Consider the following 19,051-nt stretch of genomic DNA (forward strand, 5'->3'; position numbering starts at 1 on the left):
AGCCCAGAACAGGACGTCAGATCCCTGGGGCTGGAGTTGTAGACAATTATGCACCGCTATGAGGAGGGTGCTGGGAAGTAAATCCAAGTCCTCTGCAAGAGCAGCCGGTACTTAGAGTTGAGCCAGCTTTCCAGCCCTTGTCCACTCTTATTTTAAGGAACAATGAACCATTTTTAAGTCAGACTATAACACTAAAATGGGTTGTATACAACCAGCATCCATGCCAGGTATGGTGACACACCTTTGATCCCAGCACTAGGGAGGCAGAAGCTGGCAGACCTCTGTGAAGTCAAGGTCTGCTTGGTCTACATAGTGAGTTCTGTAACAGGCCCCCAGACAACGGACTCCATGGTGTACCATTCAGACCATAAAACTCAGCACGTAGACAACACCACCTGCCAAAATGAAAACAAAGACCTAATCCATCAAAGTCCATGGTTCTGGGAAAATCTCTAAATGTACTAACCGTGCTTTTTGGCTTCTTGTAGTTCTGCTCCTGACTAACTGTTCTTGTGAACTGAAGTATGTTAACCCAGGATGTGTGTGTGTGTGTGTGTGTGTGTGTGTGTGTGTGTGTGTGTGTGTGTGTGTGTTTAACTTAAAAGCTCACCCTGAGAAGGGCTCAGGGCTACACTGGGATCCAGAACATCAATGTAGCCACTAGCCAGCTAATTAAGACTTTCTATTGCCTTAAATCTGTGTTTGCGTAGTCTTCTCTGGTGGATACTTCACAACTCCAGGACAGCCAGGACAACATAGAGAGACCCTGTGTAACAAAACAAACAAATGAAACCCCCCCAAAACAAACAAACAAGCAACCAGCACCTTGACCAACTCAATGCATGGACAGAGAGGACTTGAAAACACTTCAAAGCAAAACCCATCACGCTCACTGTTTGATGGTCTGACCCTCGACAGCTGCCTGAATCCTGAGGTAACTTTGCATCTGTCAGCACATCAGAGGGTGAACACTGTACTGCCTGCAGCCACGTGGCTCATCACAAAGAACCCGATCATCTCTATGACAACACCAAGTGCAGATCAGCTTCAATAGCTAAGCCTTTACCTCCTCCACACGCTCACCAGACCTCTTGGAAACAAGTCAGTGACCACTTCCTGAAGCATCTGGACTGCTTTGCATGAGGAAAAGGCTCCTACATCCATCAAGGTACAGGAAGCACTTTCCAAGGGTTTGTCAAATCCCAAAGCATGGATTTTTTTTTAATAAATCTTTTAAAAAATAATTTATTTATTTTCATTTTGTTTGCATCAGTGTTTTGCCTGAATGTATATCTTGTGTGAGGATGTCAGACCCTGGAGTTGCAGACAGTTGTGAGCTGCCATATGGGTGCTGGGAACTGAACCTGAGTCCTCTGGAAGAGCAATCAGTGCTCTTAACCACGGAGCCATCTCTCCAGCCCCAAAGCATAGATTTTTTTTTATACTCCAGGAATAAATTATTTCCCATAGGCAAAAAACTACGTTGGTTGCAATGATTCCTATTTTGACGAATAAAGAAGTGAGCTTAGTTATGAGTTACTGTTCACAGTCTGAAACCACACCTTTGTGTGTATGCCAACCAAATAAATAGCTGCTGCCGCTCTCTGTGGTCCAGTGCCCACATGTTCTGCTCTTGGGTCTAGTGTGTAGCTGTTCTAGCTATGACCTTGAAGCACCACCCCTAATGAGGTAGCAGGTAACTGTTACTTACACTTGCCTATGACCTTGAAGTACATGCCCCTGGGGTATGGCTGCTCCAGGTCTTGGCTCCCTAATGGTTTTGTTTGTTGGAGACAGACCAGGCAAAAGAACGGCGTGGGACTGTGCCTCAGCCTTCCAGGACCCTGCAATAATTCCTCTGTTCTGTATTGTGAGTTTTTCTTCTCTAATAAATTCCTTTGCCCTTTAAGCAGACTCTGTGGATTGCTGGTGATATTTCTCCCTTTACTTCGGCGTTGGCCTCTCTCTGAAAGTCCCGTGATGGGAGCCTGCTGCTTCCTTCTCTCCCACTTCTCAATTCCTCTGCAGCCGCAGCCACCCTCTGCCCACGGCATCATGGGTAGGCAAGAAAAAGACATTTGGGAGAAATCTTTGGCTGGGCCTTACGTTGCAACGCCAGGGGACAGCACAGGAGGGCATCTCCAGCTGGTCAGCCGAGCCTGGAGTTCTAGAAGGTTCTCTCTGATAATACGCAGCTTCTGTTGTGCAGGAAGCAGGGGTGAGGTCATGGGAGATTGAAATGTGATCAGTTTCATGGGTTTTTGCTTTCTTTGTGACAAACTGGAAAATGCTGCTGGGGGTGGGGTGTGAACGGCACAGCCTGGGTATCTGGCCGCGAGGAATGTGCGGCCTGCGAATGTGGGCACTGATAGCTGGCACCAGCCACAGCTGTTTCCCGGAATTCTTTCTCTTTTAATATTTGTATTTGTCCGTGTACTTTGTGTCTGTGTGTGTGTGTGTGTGTGTGTGTGTGTGTGTGTGTGTGTGTGATGGATGAGTATATATTCTCGTGTGTGTGAGTACAGGTGTGTGAATGTGACCACAGAGTGGCTGTGCTGGTCACAGGTCAGCCTTGGGTATCCGTCCTCTCCTGCCCCTTGTTTGAGGCAGGTGTCTGTTGTTTGCCAATGCGCCGCATATTCCAAGGGGGCTGGCCCTCAAGCTTCCAGCAGACTCCTATCTGCCATCTCACCCTAGGAGTGCCGTGATTACAGACACACACCATTGTGTTCAAGTTTTATGTGGGCTCTAAGGATCCAAACTCCGGTCATCAGTCCTGTGTGGTCTGAACAATCCCTTCAACTTTTTTTTTTTCTTTTTAGAGGCCGAGTTTTGCTTGGTAGCCCAGGCTGGCTTCAACCTAATGGGCTATCTTCCTGCCTCAGCTCCCCAAATGCCAGGGTTACAGGGATGAGCCATCAAGCTCATAACACTACCAGCTTTATCAAGACCAGTCACCATTAAGTTAGATCCAGCCCTCCTATCTGTCAATCACAATCCATCTGTCAGTCACAAGCTTTTCTCTGAATCACTAGGGGAGTGTTCTTACTCCTTTAAACTTGCTTAAACAGTCTCTCCTCCAAGGTAGGGTGGGGCTCTGTGAAGCGGCTGCACACAAACCATTTAAAATTCATCCCGGGGGCTGGAGAGATGGCTCAGCAGTTAAGAGCACTGGCTGCTCCTCCAGATATCCAGAATTCTGTTCCCAGTACCTACATGGCTGCTTGCAATGTCTCTAACTCCTGTCCTAGGGGGTCCAATTCCCTCTTCTGGTCTCTTTGGGCACCAAACACATACACGGTGCACAGACATATATGCAGACAACACACCCATGCACATTAAATAAATAAATAAATAAATCTCATCTAATCTAGTATTGCCTAGGTGAAGTCACATGGGTGCAGGCTGTGACTGAAGAAAGGCCACCTGAAATCAGAGTTGTGTCTTCGACGGCTATCATAACAATGTCCCTTGTGACCAGAGTGCAGCTCTCTGTGTACAATTCCCCTTCTCAAGGCCACCAAGCCCAGTGGAAGCATCTGTCGACCAGCCCACAGCTCTGCAGAAAGCCACTAAACAGGACTGGGGACCAGGCTGGGCTGACAGAGTGCTTGCCTAGTCACAAAAGCCCTGGGTTTCAACACCCAGCATTGCATAAAATAGGCGTGCTGGCACACTCGCGTAAAATCCCAGCACTCTGGAGGTAGAAGCAGGTCATTCTCAGCTTTATAGCAAGTTCAAGGCCAGCCTGGTATAGGTGGGACCCCAAAAGGGAAAGTTGGGGGGGCTTTGCAGATGCTGCTGTCTCCTGCAGCTTTTTGCTGCAGCCCTGGCTGATCCAGCTCTGCTCCTCAACATGGCTCCTTCGAGCTGTTCACCAACAAAATTGCAAAGACAACAGGAAATGTCTGCTCTGAGCATAGGCAAGAAAGGATTTGGTTGTAAAGGTCCCTCCTTCCCTTCACCTAATTACTTCAGGACTCAAGGGCCAGGGTGATGACTTCCCAGGCCATGATGACACTCACTGGTGGCAAGTCTATCCATAGTGAGGCATTTGGTGATGATAACATCCTGAAGAATCTAGTCCTGGTACCTTGTCCAAGGTGAATGCTGCACCAAACACGAATGGGCCCCAGTTTTTCGTCTCACTGCTAAGCCTGAGTAGCTGGTTGGATAGCAGTCAAGTGGTCTCTGGGAAGGCAAAGGATGGCGTGAGCATCATAGAAGCCATGGAGTGCTTTGGGCCTAGGGATGACAGGACTGGCAAGATAGGTACCACTGCTGGCCGTGGACAGTTCTAATGACCACTGCTGACTGTGGACAGCTCTAATACTCCACTGCTGACCGTGGACAGCTCTAATACTCCACTGCTGACCGTGGACAGCTCTAATGCACCACTGCTGACCGTGGACAGCTCTAATGCACCACTGCTGACTGTGGACAGCTCTAATGACCACTGCTGACTGTGGACAGCTCTAATACTCCACTGCTGACCGTGGACAGCTCTAATGACCACTGCTGACCGTGGACAGCTCTAATGACCACTGCTGACCGTGGACAGCTCTAATGACCACTGCTGGCCGTGGACAGCTCTATTGACCACTGCTGGCCGTGGACAGCTCTAATACTCCACTGCTGACCGTGGACAGCTCTAATGACCACTGCTGACTGTGGACAGCTCTAATGCACCACTGCTGACCGTGGACAGCTCTAATGCACCACTGCTGACCGTGGACAGCTCTAATGCACCACTGCTAACTGTGGACAGCTCTAATGCACCACTGCTAACTGTGGACAGCTCTAATGACCACTGCTGACTGTGGACAGCTCTAATGACCACTGCTGGCCGTGGACAGCTCTAATACTCCACTGCTGACCGTGGACAGCTCTAATGCACCACTGCTGACCGTGGACAGCTCTAATGACCACTGCTGACCGTGGACAGTTCTAATACTCCACTGCTGACCGTGGACAGCTCTAATGACCACTGCTGACCGTGGACAGCTCTAATACTCCACTGCTGACCGTGGACAGCTCTAATGACCACTGCTGACCGTGGACAGTTCTAATACCCCACTGCTGACCGTGGACAGCTCTAATGACCACTGCTGGCCGTGGACAGCTCTAATGACCACTGCTGACCGTGGACAGCTCTAATGACCACTGCTGACCGTGGACAGCTCTAATGACCACTGCTGACCGTGGACAGTTCTAATACCCCACTGCTGACCGTGGACAGCTCTAATACTCCACTGCTGACCGTGGACAGCTCTAATGACCACTGCTGACCGTGGACAGCTCTAATACTCCACTGCTGACCGTGGACAGCTCTAATGACCACTGCTGGCCGTGGACAGCTCTAATGACCACTGCTGACCATGGACAGCTCTAATACTCCACTGCTGACCGTGGACAGCTCTAATGACCACTGCTGACCGTGGACAGCTCTAATGACCACTGCTGACCGTGGACAGCTCTAATGACCACTGCTGACCGTGGACAGCTCTAATGCACCACTGCTGACCGTGGACAGCTCTAATACCCCACTGCTGACCGTGGACAGCTCTGATGACCACTGCTGGCCGTGGACAGCTCTAATACCCCACTGCTGACCGTGGACAGCTCTAATGACCACTGCTGGCCGTGGCCAGTTCTAATACTTTTGACTCTACGGCATCTTAACCATTAGGCCAGTCCTTCTGTGGCTCAGGAGAGAGCCCCCACCCCCACCCCAGCTGCTTGAAACATCCCATAATCTTTGTGCTTTCACAAAGACTGTAGTTCCTTAGATGTTTCATTTCCCTCATTCCCCTCCACATCTAGCTGCATTGAGAAGTAAGTTTATGATTATAAGTAAAAACTGAATGAGAAAAAGGCCATTGAGAGATGGCTCAGCAGGTCAAGGGGCCCGCCCCAAAGCCAGACAACCTGAGCTCCATTCCCGGGTAGGAGAGAACCCAACTCATACATGTGCTATGGCATACATGAGGTTCCCCCCATACATCAAAATGTAGTGAAAATGTTCTTAAAAGAAAAAAAAGACTTAACAAAATTTCACTAACATCGTCAATGACATTTAGCACATTGTTCAGCAGTATTTAACAGTGAATGACTCCTGACCCAGTGGCCTCTAAGAGTTGAATCCCTTTGATCTAATCTTATTTATAAAACAGGAGGGTGACCAGTGGTCAAGATGGCAGCCATGTTGGTTTGACCTGGCCTTGTTCTGCCTGGCCTAATAATCTTCTTTCTTTATAGAAGCATACCACTGTGAAATAAGCAGGCGTTCTCTGTGCACATGCTCAGCATATGGGGGTTAGCTTGGGAGCCAGAGCTCCAAGCTTCCGGTTAGAAAGTGAAGAGGAAAAGTAGGGATTCCTGACAAAGCCATTGGTGGTCTGACCAGTTCCCATCGCCTTCATTCTGCCTTACTCCGTATTCTGTGATTTGGGCCCAGGATCTGAGTCTGTGTCCCAGCCTGCAGTAGCCACATACATGCCAGTCATGTTCATCTGGGGCCCATCACCTCAGCCTGGAAGTGTCTTGGGAGTGGACATTCCTTTTCCTCTCCCAAATTCTCAGCCTTTTCCAAGAAAAAAGGACACCGTTTCCACCTGGCGCAAAGTAGGATGCACTGTCGGATGTCAGCAAAGCCAGAAGCAGCCTGCATAGACCAGGTCTGTTCCGCTGGAGAGAGGAGGACAGAAGATGTCTGGAGAGACCTGGGAGGGGCGGAGGTGGGGGCTGCAATGGTCTGAGTGGTGGAAGATCACTGTTGCCTGATGGGAAGTCAGTTGGAGACTGATCACCCTGACTTTCCCTCTAGATGCCTCCTTTTCTGCCTCTTTTCTCTCCAGCCCACCCCTCTCCGGCCCCGCCCCTCTCCGGCCCCACCCCTCTCCGGTCCCGCCCCTCTCCGGCCCCGCCCCTCTCCCTGCCTTGAGGTCGGACTTTACGGGCATTTCCGTGTCCTGTCCTGCCTCGGCCTGCACTCCCATCTAGCTGCTCCCTCATCTGCCCCACCTGCTCACATGTAGGTCTGAGGCTAACCACCTCCAGTGGTGGTCAAGGACCGTCCCCCATGGAGTGCCTCAGCTCCCTACCACAGCCTGTCAGAACTGTGCCCAGCCGCTCCGGCCCCTGACGTTATGACTCAGAGTTCTACTCAGGAAGGATCAAATACCCAACCCTAATTACTTAATTTAAAAAAAAAAAAACCCACTCTATTAAAAACAGCATATGATTATTTTAAAAGGCTTAAGAGGAAGCAGGAAAGCGGGCTACATGGTGAAGGAGGACCCAGTCCAGGAGGCCAGGGCTCCAGAGAGGCTGTTCAGGGTCCAGATGGACTGGGCCCAAAGCTGTGGGAAGTTTAAAGAGGCCCAGCATGGGTCTGATTTGCATTTGAAGGGATAGAGTGGCCAAAGGCCACTGAGGACAGCATCAGCAGGAGTGGAAGCCAGGAGCTTATATCTAACAGAGAGCTTGAGAACAAAATTTGTACTCATCTTTCTCTGGGAAAGACTCAGATTCTATCTCTGTAGTGTGTGGGTTAAGAGGAGGCCTCCCTGGCCTGGGATGTGGCTCAGGAGTTGGGTACTTGAAGTTTATAAGATGCCCTGAGTGAATGGGGGGAAGCAGGCTAGAGTCTCCCTCAACGACTCACCTTAAAAGGAGAGAGATACACAGACACTTCCAGGAGGCAGCTGGGCCAAGTCCTCAGCAGCCAGCTCCCCGCTACAAGGAAACCCTCTGCTTGTGACTCTTGGCTTCCACTTTGACCTCTCTGGCTGGTTTGATTCCTTGTGTGTGGATGCAGCCTTGCAGCCATGCCCCCAGGGGTCTGAGAGGCATCATTCCAGCTGTCCTCTCTCCTCGGGCATGTGTCGGAGAATATTATTTTAAGGTGTGTTGCTTATGCTTATGTTGCATTTGTATTACGGTGCCTGTCTAAAACACCTGATGGTCTAATAAAGAACTGAATGGCCAATAGCAAGACAGGAGAAAGGATAGGCAGGGCTGGCGGGCAGAAAATATACAGAAGGAGAAATGTGGGAGGAGAAGAAGTAGCCAGAGGAGGAGGAGGATATAAGGGGCCAGCCACCCAGCTACATAACCAGCAACGGAGAAACAAAGAAAGGTTTATAGGAATAGAAAAGGAAAAGCCCAGAGGCAAAAGGTAGACAGGATAATTTAAAGTTAAGGAAAACTGGCCAGGAATAAGCCAAGCTAAACCCGGGCATTTATAGTTAAGAATAAGCCTCTGTGTGTGATTTATTTGGGAGTTTGGTGGCAGACCCCCCAAAGAGCAAAGAGTAAAAAATAACTAACAACAGGCATGCCTCTGCCAAGAGTGGGCACCCCCATTGAGATGTAAGAGAGGGGACTTGGCTGATAGCCCTGTCAAGATGCACCCCAAAGCCTGCTTCCTATGGGAAGCTCTTTGAACAACTTTAAGCCTAGAGGAGAGACCTCTAGCCTGGCCCCTTGGACATCTATGGAGATTTACACAGCAGAGATCTGCCAGAATTATTTAACTACACTGTCAGGTCTCGAAGTGCCTTTCAAGCAGATGTTACCCAGGTTCATCTTGTGCGCCTAGCAGAACTATGCTCCTGAGAGGCCCTGCACTGCCCACATTGAGCTGCCCTTTAGAGGCATGTTCTTTGATATGGGGATGGGCCTAAGGGCTGATTGTGAGTCACGGTTGTCTCTTTTTGCTATGGGGATGGGCCTGAGTGAACGGCAATTTTTTAATAAACATTAGCAGAAATTTTCTCAGCAACCCCAAACTTCAACTATGGTACAGAGGTTTTTTTTCCTCACAATTTCTTTCTTTCTTTCTTTTTTGTTTGTTGTTGTCTTGCTTGTTTGTTTTTCCAGACCAGGTTTCTCCGTGTTGCCCTGGCTGTCCTGAAACTTGCTCCATAGGCCAGGCTGGCCTCAAACTCACAGAGATCCACCTGCCTCTGCCTCCCAAATGCACCACCACTTCCCAGGCCTTTCTCATAGTTTCTAACAAGCCTGGTTAGTACACTATTTATCTTCCAGTTGTGTTGGAGGCAAGTACCTAAGCTAAAGTCAACTTTGTGTAACAGTATTATCCTTTACAGCGTTGTTTAGCACTTCAAGTTTCTCCTGCATCATATTGAGTATAGGGACGAATGAATGAAGAGTGCTGAGGCAGAGGGATGAACAAGATGATCCACATGAAGTCCAGGTTAGAGGAGCCAGCAACAGGGCACAGGCTCCAGTCCAGACCCGGGGGGGAGGGGGGGGACTGAGCCCTGTCCCTTTGTACTTAAGGGGCTCCCTAAATCCTCAACTTGCCTCAAGAAGTTCGTTCATGTAGTTGTTTGTTTTTGTTTTGTTTTGTTTTAAGCTTTTAAAAGAAGCATTTATTTGTAGTATGTGCATTACAGGAAACACAACACAAGAAGCCAAGAACAGCCCCCTGGTCACAAGCAGCTCAGCTTGATGTGTCCTTCTAGATGCTGCAAGTGTACACACATTTAGGGAATTGAGATTATACAGTATGTACCATGCTTTCCCCCACATTGCAAATATTCACCAACTAAAAACCCCACGCTACATGAGTATTTTGATAACCAAGAATGCACCATGCTATCTCAATCTGTCAGACAAAACTGTAATCCTGTCTTCCTTGGCAACAAAAATTTCATGGAAGACAAAAATGGCGGCACGCCTCTAGATAAAAGTACTGGCGAAGTTACAATTAAAATTCTGCATTCCTCACTGCTCAGCTTACAAGAAAACAAAGCCACAGACCACGTAAAGTACAGTATTCCTAAGTTTATCATCAGATCTACATACTAGAATATGAGGAAGAAGGCGTGTCCCTGCTCAATAAATGTGTTCCTATGGAGTAGCTGAAGATGCTCCTGCAGCAGGGCTTCTCAGGATGTCAGTCTCAACACAGCACAGCGCTGCAGATCTCACCCTGTGAGCCTCCCTCTGCCCCTCCACAGTCAGCCTAGCAACATGAATTAACTCACACTATCCGGACATGATTTAACAGTTCTATGCTCAAGAGGAATCTTTTCTGTCAATCTGTCAATGGTTTTTTTTGTTGTTGTTTTTGTTTTTTTGACCCTTTGGGGGCCTGCCACCCAGCTCCCAAATAAATACACAAAAACTTATTCTTACTTATAAATCGCTGGACTTTGCTTGGCTTGTTTCTAGCCAGTTTTTCTAACCTAAATTATCCCATTTCTCTTTAATTGTTTCACCTCTGGGCTTTTTACCTTTCTTTATTCTACATATCTTTCCTTCTTACTCCATGGCTGGCTGGTGTGTGGTTGTGTGGCTGGCCCCTGGCCCCTGGCATCCTCCTCTCCTTCTCCTTTTCTCTCTCCTCCTCTTCTCTTGTTCCTTTCTAACCTAGATTTCTCTTCCTATTTATTCTCTCTGCCTGGCAGCCCCACCTGTTTCTCTCTCCTGCCTAGCTATTAACCAGTCAGCTTTTTATTAGACCATCAGGTGTTTTAGGCAGGCAAAGGAACACAGCTTTACAGAATTAAACAAATGCAACAAATCTTTGCGTCATTAAACAAATACTTCATAGCATAAACAAATGTAACACATCTTAAACTAATATTCCACAACAGGTTCAAGTATTGGTTCTAGCTAAACTTCTTGTAAACCCCTTGGGACTACAGCCTGGTGGGCTAGGGCAGGATTGACTGAGGGAGCAGGCTGCTGGCTCCAAGCCTTGTGTTTTAAGGACAAGGAGCCAAGCTGGGCTTCCACCCACTTCTCTGCATCCCTTCCTCCCTGCCCGGCCCAATTAGCTGGCACTCACAAGATGTCCAGAGTGAGTATGGCTATTTTTTTTTTTTATTTTTTATTTTTTTTGGTTTTTCGAGACAGGGTTTCTCTGTGTAGCTTTGCGCCTTTTCCTGGAACTCACTTGGTAGCCCAGGCTGGCCTCAAACTCACAGAGATCCGCCTGCCTCTGCCTTCCGAGTGCTGGGATTAAAGGCGTGCGTCACCACCGCCTGGCGAGTATGGCTATTCTTAAGGCCATCAGCATTTGTTTCCAAGGAAAATACAAAACAAGGTATGAAACAGAACGCCTACTCTGTGGGAGCCCGTTCTCGGGTTCCTCGTGGCTTTACCCAGCAGGTCCAAATAGAGGATGATCAGGACCACAGGCCTGAGTGCAGGTGTCTGAGATGGTCTGCACTTGGCTGTACTGGGGGAGGAGGTCTTTTGCTCAACCCCTTGGCGTCTCTATAAAAACCCTGGGACAGAGACAGGGCATTGGAAAAGGTTCCGGGCCCTCTCAAGGCTATCCTTTATTTTCTGTTTATCTCGGCAATATTCTCCACAATAAATCCTTCTATCTAATATTTCCTGCTGCTTGCACTCAAGAAAACTCTGGGGAGCTGTGGGGTTGGTGGGTAAATGCCCCACACTACTCAATACATTAAAACCCCCAAATTCTCTGATTGGCCTCAGATTTGTATGGATGATGAAATTGTCATAAACACCCAAGGCCAGTGTTGCTGTGGAGATGCAGGCTTACACAGAATGAGTAATATTTTCTTCTGGGCTAAGGCTAGGCCCTGGGTCAAGTACCTCAGTGATATGACAAGCTGGGCTCTAAGTATGCCCAGTGTATCTGTTTCTAGGTAAGGGCGGTTCAGAGGTAAAGGGATTTGCTTACAGACAGTGCTAGGAAGCGGTGAGAGCCAAGATGTTTTAAGTGAATTTTATGTATGTGTATATCTCTGTGGGCGAATGCAGCATGTATGTGAGTGCCCACAAAAGCAGGAGAAGGGCGTTGGGTCCCTTGGAGCTGGAGTTAGAAGTGGCTGTGAGCCACCTAGCATGGGTACTGGGATCTACACTTGAGTCCTCTGAAAGAGCAGTGTTCCTCTTAGCAGATTAGCCATCTCCAGCACCTAGGGCAGAGGTTTTGTTCTGTTCTGAGACAGTGTCTCACTCTGCAGCTTTGCATAACCTGGAACTTACTATGAGGACCAGACGAACCTCTCACTCACAGAGATCCACCTGCCTCTGCCTCCCGAGTGCTGGGACGACAAGCATGTACCACCAAGCCCAGTTTATGTGATGCTGTGGGTGGAATCCGGGGCTTCACGAATCTTGGCAAGCATCCTACTGACTGAGCTCCCGCCCCGGCTCTGAATGTGCTTCACGATTTCACACATTTTGGTTGGTCCCCATTGTCATTTCCACCAACTTGCTTCATCCTCCCTCCCCCTCAATTGGCGGCCTGTCTCTGCCACCTTTTACTCTTGACAGTACATAGAATGTTCTACTGACTTTTAAATTATATGTAAAATGTAATGACTGGTTGGTTGTTTTGTTATGAAGACAGGGTCTTATGTAACCAAGGCTGGTCTAGAATCCCCGATCCTCCTGCCTCCAAATCCCAGAGCTGGATGACCAGCATGTTTTACATGCCTGGCTGCAGTACTGGCTTCTCCATGAAATCCTAGAGTCTAGGACCTAGACTCTACTGACTTTCATCTGCCTCACTGGAGACGATGTGTCATTTTACTGCACACCGTTTGAGAGATTTAGGTTTGGCTTTTGTTTTGAAAGAGTTTTTCTTGGAGTTCAGACTGACTCTAACTCTCTTCTTGTTTTGATCTTTCCTGACAGGGTTTCTCTGTGGAGCCCTGGCTGTTCTGGAACTTGCTCAGTAGACCAGATCGGCCTCTCTGCACCACCATACCTGACCTAGCTCCTTCAACTTTCTATCCTCTTGCCTTACTCTCTTGGGTGCTGGGGTTATAGGCATGTGCAACCACACCCAACAGGATCTTGAAAACCACGCTGATGACAAAATACATCTCAGTTTCAGAGATATTAAAATGTGATTGGGGGCTCGGAGGTTAAGAGCACTGGCTGCTCTTCCAGGGGTCCTGAGTTCAGTTCCCAGCAACCACATGGTGGCTCATAAGCATCTATAATTTGATCTGGTGCCTTCTTTTGGCATGTAGGCAGAACACTATATACACAATAAGTAAATTTTTAAAAACAAAAATAAAATGTGATGGAGGGGCTGGAGAAATGGCCCTTGCTTCTCTTTCACAGAATTCTAGTTTGCTTCACCACACCTGTGTCAGGTGGCTCAGAACTGCCTGTAACGCCAGATTTAGGGGGTTGGGTGCCCCCTTATGGCTTCTGAGAGCACCCAAATACATATGGCTTGTACATATCTCTCTCTCTCTCTCTCTCTCTCTCTCTCTCTCTCTCACACACACACACACACACACACACACACACACACACACACACAACACACACACACACACAAAAAATAGCTGGGTGGTGGCACACACCTTTAATCCCAGCACTCGGGAGGCAGAGGCAGGCGGATCTCTGTATTTGAGGCCAGCCTGGCCTACAGAGTGAGTTCCAGGACAGCCAGGGGGTAACAAACCAACAGAAATAAAAATAAATGAATAATCTTTTTATGTAAAGGAGGTTTTTATTTTATTGAGGTAGGGTCTCATTTAGATCAGGGCGTCCTCAGTTTACTTTCACCTCCAAAGTGCTGGGCACACTCATGTTCCATAATACTCAGCTTCTGGGAGGAGAATCCGAGTCTAACTTTTCATCCAAGAAGTGTGGCAAGAATGACTGAGCTTTGTTACTGTGTTTACCCCCACTCCATCAATAGCATCTGTGAGCTGGCACAGAGAACCGACATCCAGTCCAATCCAGCCTCGAGGACTCTGGTCCAGGTCATCTCCGGACCAGTGAGGCCAATCTTGCTGGTACACGAGGCTCCTGTGCCCTGGTCCGGTGTTGATCTTCAACGAGAGAGATGCGAGGCCAGCTCACTTCTCACCTTCAGCCCAGCCCTGCTGAATCCTGCTACCGCCTGCTTGAGTTGGATTGTCACGTGGGCAATAAAAATGATCTGTTTGAGTGAGATATGTGTACCCAAGGACAGCAGTGTGGGGGAGCCGACTAACTTCCGGTGTAATTTTCCTAGGCACTGAGCAAAGGGCAGGGCGCCGCGATAGTCCTTCCGTGTTATTTCAATTGCCTCGTTATAGTCAGGGTCATTCCTTGTTTGCTTTTTCCACAGTCCAGTGAAAAGGGTAGGGTGTATTGGGAAAAGGTTAGCCTGACATCATGGCTGGCCTCCCTGGGAAAGGTGGGGGGTGGAGGAGGGTTGGCAAGGACACTGTCAGGAGACTGACTTGTTTCCTTTCTAGAGTCCACTCACAACGATTATGAAGAGGAATGGGAGTCTGTAGTCAGCGCCATCTTGGACCTCAAGATCACCAGCTCATCTCCACCTGGAAGAGGGAGTTAGTCTCTGAGCTCGCACAGCCATGAAAGGAAGACAGTAACTTCCCAGAACTGCTGAAGAGCACCAGGAACAGTGAGATGAGCCTGTGGTCAATGCTCAACAACCGTCGGTACCAAATGTCAAGCAGCTGCCAGGACCTACCACTGCAGAAAGGGATTAAGAGCCAACGTCACCAGTGTGGGGAGACGTTATTACATCACTAAGCAGCCAAGCTAGCGATCACACGAGCCTTCTTCCTTAGGATAGATAGCAGCCTCTGTCTGCAACATCCTCTGGGCAGCAGTCTTGGGGTGAGGAGCGTGGCCAAACTGCTATAGGCACGCCCTTCTGCTGGGAGCCAGATGGGACCAAGCCCAGAAGCCTTGCCTTTTGCCAGGCGCTGAGTAGCATGACCCAGTTGAGGGACCTGCTTTCTCCACACAGCACAAGCTTGGTGAGTGGATCGTGAGTCTCTCATCCAAACCCCCGCAGCTTGGGTTCTGTCCATGTCTGCCTCTGCTGCACCTCATCCAGTCTTGGCACTGACAACCAATCCTTGTGACCCAAATGCCAGACACCAGCACCTCCCATGGGAAGGCTGAAGAATCTCCTCAGGTGTAAGGAATTTGCCTTTCTAAACAAAGACTCAACATCTAAGAATGATTAACTTATTCGAAACAGGGCTTTATTTGAAAGTCCAAGGAGGCGGTGGGATGGCCTCATAGAACTCAGGCACGACTGCAATGACCTGGGGCAGCTTATCTGGGACCCCCAAAGAGACCCTTTAGTTCACAGGCTATCCTGGGAGCTGGGGCCAACAAAAATGAAGACAACAAAACCAGGCTGAGAGGAACTAGAAGAAGAGGTGGGGACCACCTCTGACTTGTGGGCTTCCTGTTTCCCAGGTCCTGCTTGCAGACCCCTGCAGCGCAGATGGACCACAGAAGTCGGCTGATTCTCTGCCCAGCCCCACCAATAACATCCAAGAGAAAACCTGAAGTCCCTGCAGGGGCTGATAACACTGGGCGTGTCACTGATTTTCATGTCACTGTGACCAAAGTTCCCGACAGAACCAACTCAAGGGACAAATATCCCGTCTCACTTGGTCCGGCAGGCAGAGAAGGCATGGCAGTGGGAACACGAGGCCCCAGCTGTTCGTTCACACGGTGGCAGATTAGGAAGGTAGAGAGAGCTAGACCAGAAGTAGGGGTAAGATACAACCTTCAACATACCCCAGCATTCAGTGACCTGATTCGGCCAGGCAGACCCTACCTCCAAGAGTCTAAAACTTTTAAAATAACCTTCAAGCATTCAAAACAAGCCTGTGGAGGAATTTTCAGATCCAAACCTTGGTGGTGGGGGATGCACACAAGAGGCCAGCTTCATGCTTTAGCAGAGTTTATTCTTGGCTCACAGGAGGCATGCCTGCTGGTCTGTTTGCTCTGTTGTTAGAAAGCTCCCAGACTGGGTGGCTTAGATGCAACAAACATTTCTCACAGATCCAGGAGCCAGCACAGTTGGGGACTAGTAGCTTTAATAGAGTGGAGATATCTCTCTAGGGTCACTTTTTTTTTTTTAAAGATATATTTATTATGTATACAGTATTCTGTCTGCATGTGTCCCTGCAGGCCAGAAGAGACCACCAGACCTCATTACAAGTGGTTGTGAGCCACCATGTGGTTGCTGGGAATTGAATTCAGGACCTCTGGAAGAGCGGTTGGTGATCTTACCCACTGAGCCATCTCTCCAGTCCCCTAGGGTCACTTTTATAAGGGCACAAATCCCATTACAAGGGCTCCAATCCTCATGGCCTAAACCACTTTCCCAAGTCCCCATTTCCTAATATCATCCCATTAGGATGACCAGTTCAACATGGGGACGAACTGGTGGTCAGTGGCCAGTTCCTAACATATAGTAACTGTCCTTTTCCTCAGTAATTGCCTAGATGGACACTGAGAACCATACAACATCCTGCTTTCCATTTTGTGTTTAGGGCCTGTGGTTCCCCGTTTACATTCGCCTCAGTCCTGGCTCAATTCTGCATCCTCTTCCTTGGCATCACTTAATACATCCTTATTCTTTTTTTTTTTTTGAATAGTGTGGGGGTATCAGATCTTAGAGTTACAGACAGTTGTTAGCTGCCCTGTGGGTGCTGGGAATTGAACCCGGGGCCTCTGGTAGAGCAGTTGTGCTCTTAACCACTGAGCCATCTCTCCAGTCTCACATCCTTATTCTTGTGTGAGACTGACGCACGGCCTGCAGTGGTAAGAGGGTGACAATCCTTATTCACTACTGCATGAAAACATTGCATTATAAACCAACAACTGGAAAACACAACCTATTGGGATAGCAACTTCTGGCTATCCTTCAGATAGGGACTCTCACTGATTGGGGTAGAATGGCTGGCCAGTGAGCTCCGGGAACCTGCCTGTCTCCCTGGTCTCCCCAGGGATTACTGATTCATGTGCCAGGCACTCCGGCTTTTCACGTGGGTGCTAGGTATCAGAACTCAGGTCCTCACACTCACACAGCAAGCATTTTACTAACCAAGCCATCTCTCCAGCCCCAAAGTCTGATGTCTTTCTTATTTTTTTCCCTTGTGGTGCCGTGGGTTGAACCTGGAGGCCTCCGGCATGCTGGGGAAGCACACTCCCGCGGAGCTATTTCCCCAGCCTGAAAGTTGATGTCTGTCAGCAGGCCACAGGGGAAGATCAGCTCGCTGACTCCAGTAGGAACATGTCCTGCTAGAGTTAATAACAAATGGATCAAGTGACTGCCACAGAAAGCTACAAATCCCCTGGAACAGTCTCACTTTACCCCGGTGCACACCCAGTTCTTGCTTTTGGCTAAAGGCAAGCTTTAGAGCAAGGGATGTTGTAGTGGGTAGTTGTTCCAGCTTTGACCTTGAAACACTGCCCCTAGAGTGACAGCAGGTAACGGCCACACCTGCCTATGACCTGCCCCTGGGACGTGGCCAAGAGGGACCCCCTTAAGACTCTTAGATGCATCCGTGCTTGCTTTCTCTGGATACCTCGTGGTCCTGGAATCTGGATGGGAGATCAAGTCGGAGTTCTCTGCTGGGTGGTACCTCATCTCTCCTGGATCCTGTAACCCATCCCTCTTGGCTGTAAGTTATCCCAGAAATAAACCTCTCTTGATTACCAGATAAATTACGTGGACTTGCCTCATTAAATACAGCAATAGGATGTTTTTGTTCTGGGTTTTGTTAGTTTTTTTTTTTGTTTTAGATTCTATTTTATGTGTGTAAGTGTTTTGCCTGCATGTATGTATGTGTACCACAGATGTGCCTAGTGCCCAAGGAGGTCAGAGGAAAGTGTGGCATCCCCTGCCGCTGGAGTCACAAACAGTTGTGAGCTGCCTGTGGGTGCTGGCAATGGAACTCAGGTCCTCTGCAAGAGCAACAAATGCTCTAACCACTAGCCTCCCCAGGGCCTAGCAAAGATGTTTAATTATCAGAATACCTTACATAAACACACCAAGGATGATCATTCCTTTAGGTGCCAACATTTTGTCTGTTGTCAAGAGTTCTCACTTTTCAGAGATACAGGATTTAAATACTGCCCCCTCCCCAAAGCCAGTACACTACCACCAATACCCTATGTTCTTATTGAAACCATTATGCACTCATGTATACCTCTACTGTGCATCACAGAGATGCCTTGTCAGGGGATGCCTGAAGAGGGCATCAGATTCCCTACAGCTGCAGTTACAGACAGTTGTGAGCTACCATGTGGGTGCTGAAACTGAACCCATCCTCTGAAAGAGCAGCCACTGGGCTGGCCCTCCAGCCCACGGGCCCTACCTTAAAAACTGACTCAACATTTATCCCAATACCTTAAATCACCCACTTGCAGCTGCACTGAACTGAGTGCGGCTGCTGTGAACCGCTCACGCACAGATGTGGATTTGTGTGTGTGTACTAGGTAAGCGTTCAGTGACTACCGTATATACGCAAATACATCTGAAAATCTGGCCACTCCACAGCAGCTTCCCTTTTGTTTGGAAAAAGGTCATGTGTTGGACATAAGCCTCCTCCATTCTTCACATGTCAGATCTGAGTTTTGATCACCTGTATGCAGAGTTCTCAGTGTGGCATGTTGGTACTCTGTACTCATGGAAGCCTTGGAGCAATAGATCTGCTCCTGTGGCTCCTATTTATTTAGTGGTGGGGGTGCCCACAAGTGATGTGCTTGTGCAGGCCAGAGGACACTTGTGCCAATCAGTTCTCTATTCCCACCCTGCAGATTCTGAACTCAGGTCCTCAAGGCTTGGCAGCAAGGACCCTTCCCCACTGGGGTACCTCTCCAGCCCTGGAGTAATCTACGGGTTTATGATCTGCATGGTCTATAGCTAAAATGCACTTCGGTCAGAAGCTGGTGGGAACTGCCTGTATGGAATGCTGTGTCACCTCCAAGTATTCAGACTGACGGCCTCCATGGCTTCTGCCATGTGAGACAATGTTTAACTTCTCATGCCCTCTCTTTTCTTATCCTTGAGCTCGGCTGACAGCCAAGTCCACTGCTAGTTTCCTCCAGCCCATGGTAGGTCTCACAGTCCTTAGGGCAGTGCAGACCAGCCCAATCCAACTTTATCTCAATCACAAGCAGGCAAGGAATTTCAAGGATCATAAACTGAGGGTTTGCCAACCTAAGATCAGGCTACAGGCCTTAAAGTGGTATTCTATCATTATGATAGTATGAGACACTTTCCTGCATTCATACCCACCCTTACAAA

The sequence above is a fragment of the Peromyscus leucopus genome, chromosome 8b (genome assembly GCF_004664715.2).
Source record: "Peromyscus leucopus breed LL Stock chromosome 8b, UCI_PerLeu_2.1, whole genome shotgun sequence".
NCBI classification, from domain to species: domain Eukaryota; kingdom Metazoa; phylum Chordata; class Mammalia; order Rodentia; family Cricetidae; genus Peromyscus; species Peromyscus leucopus.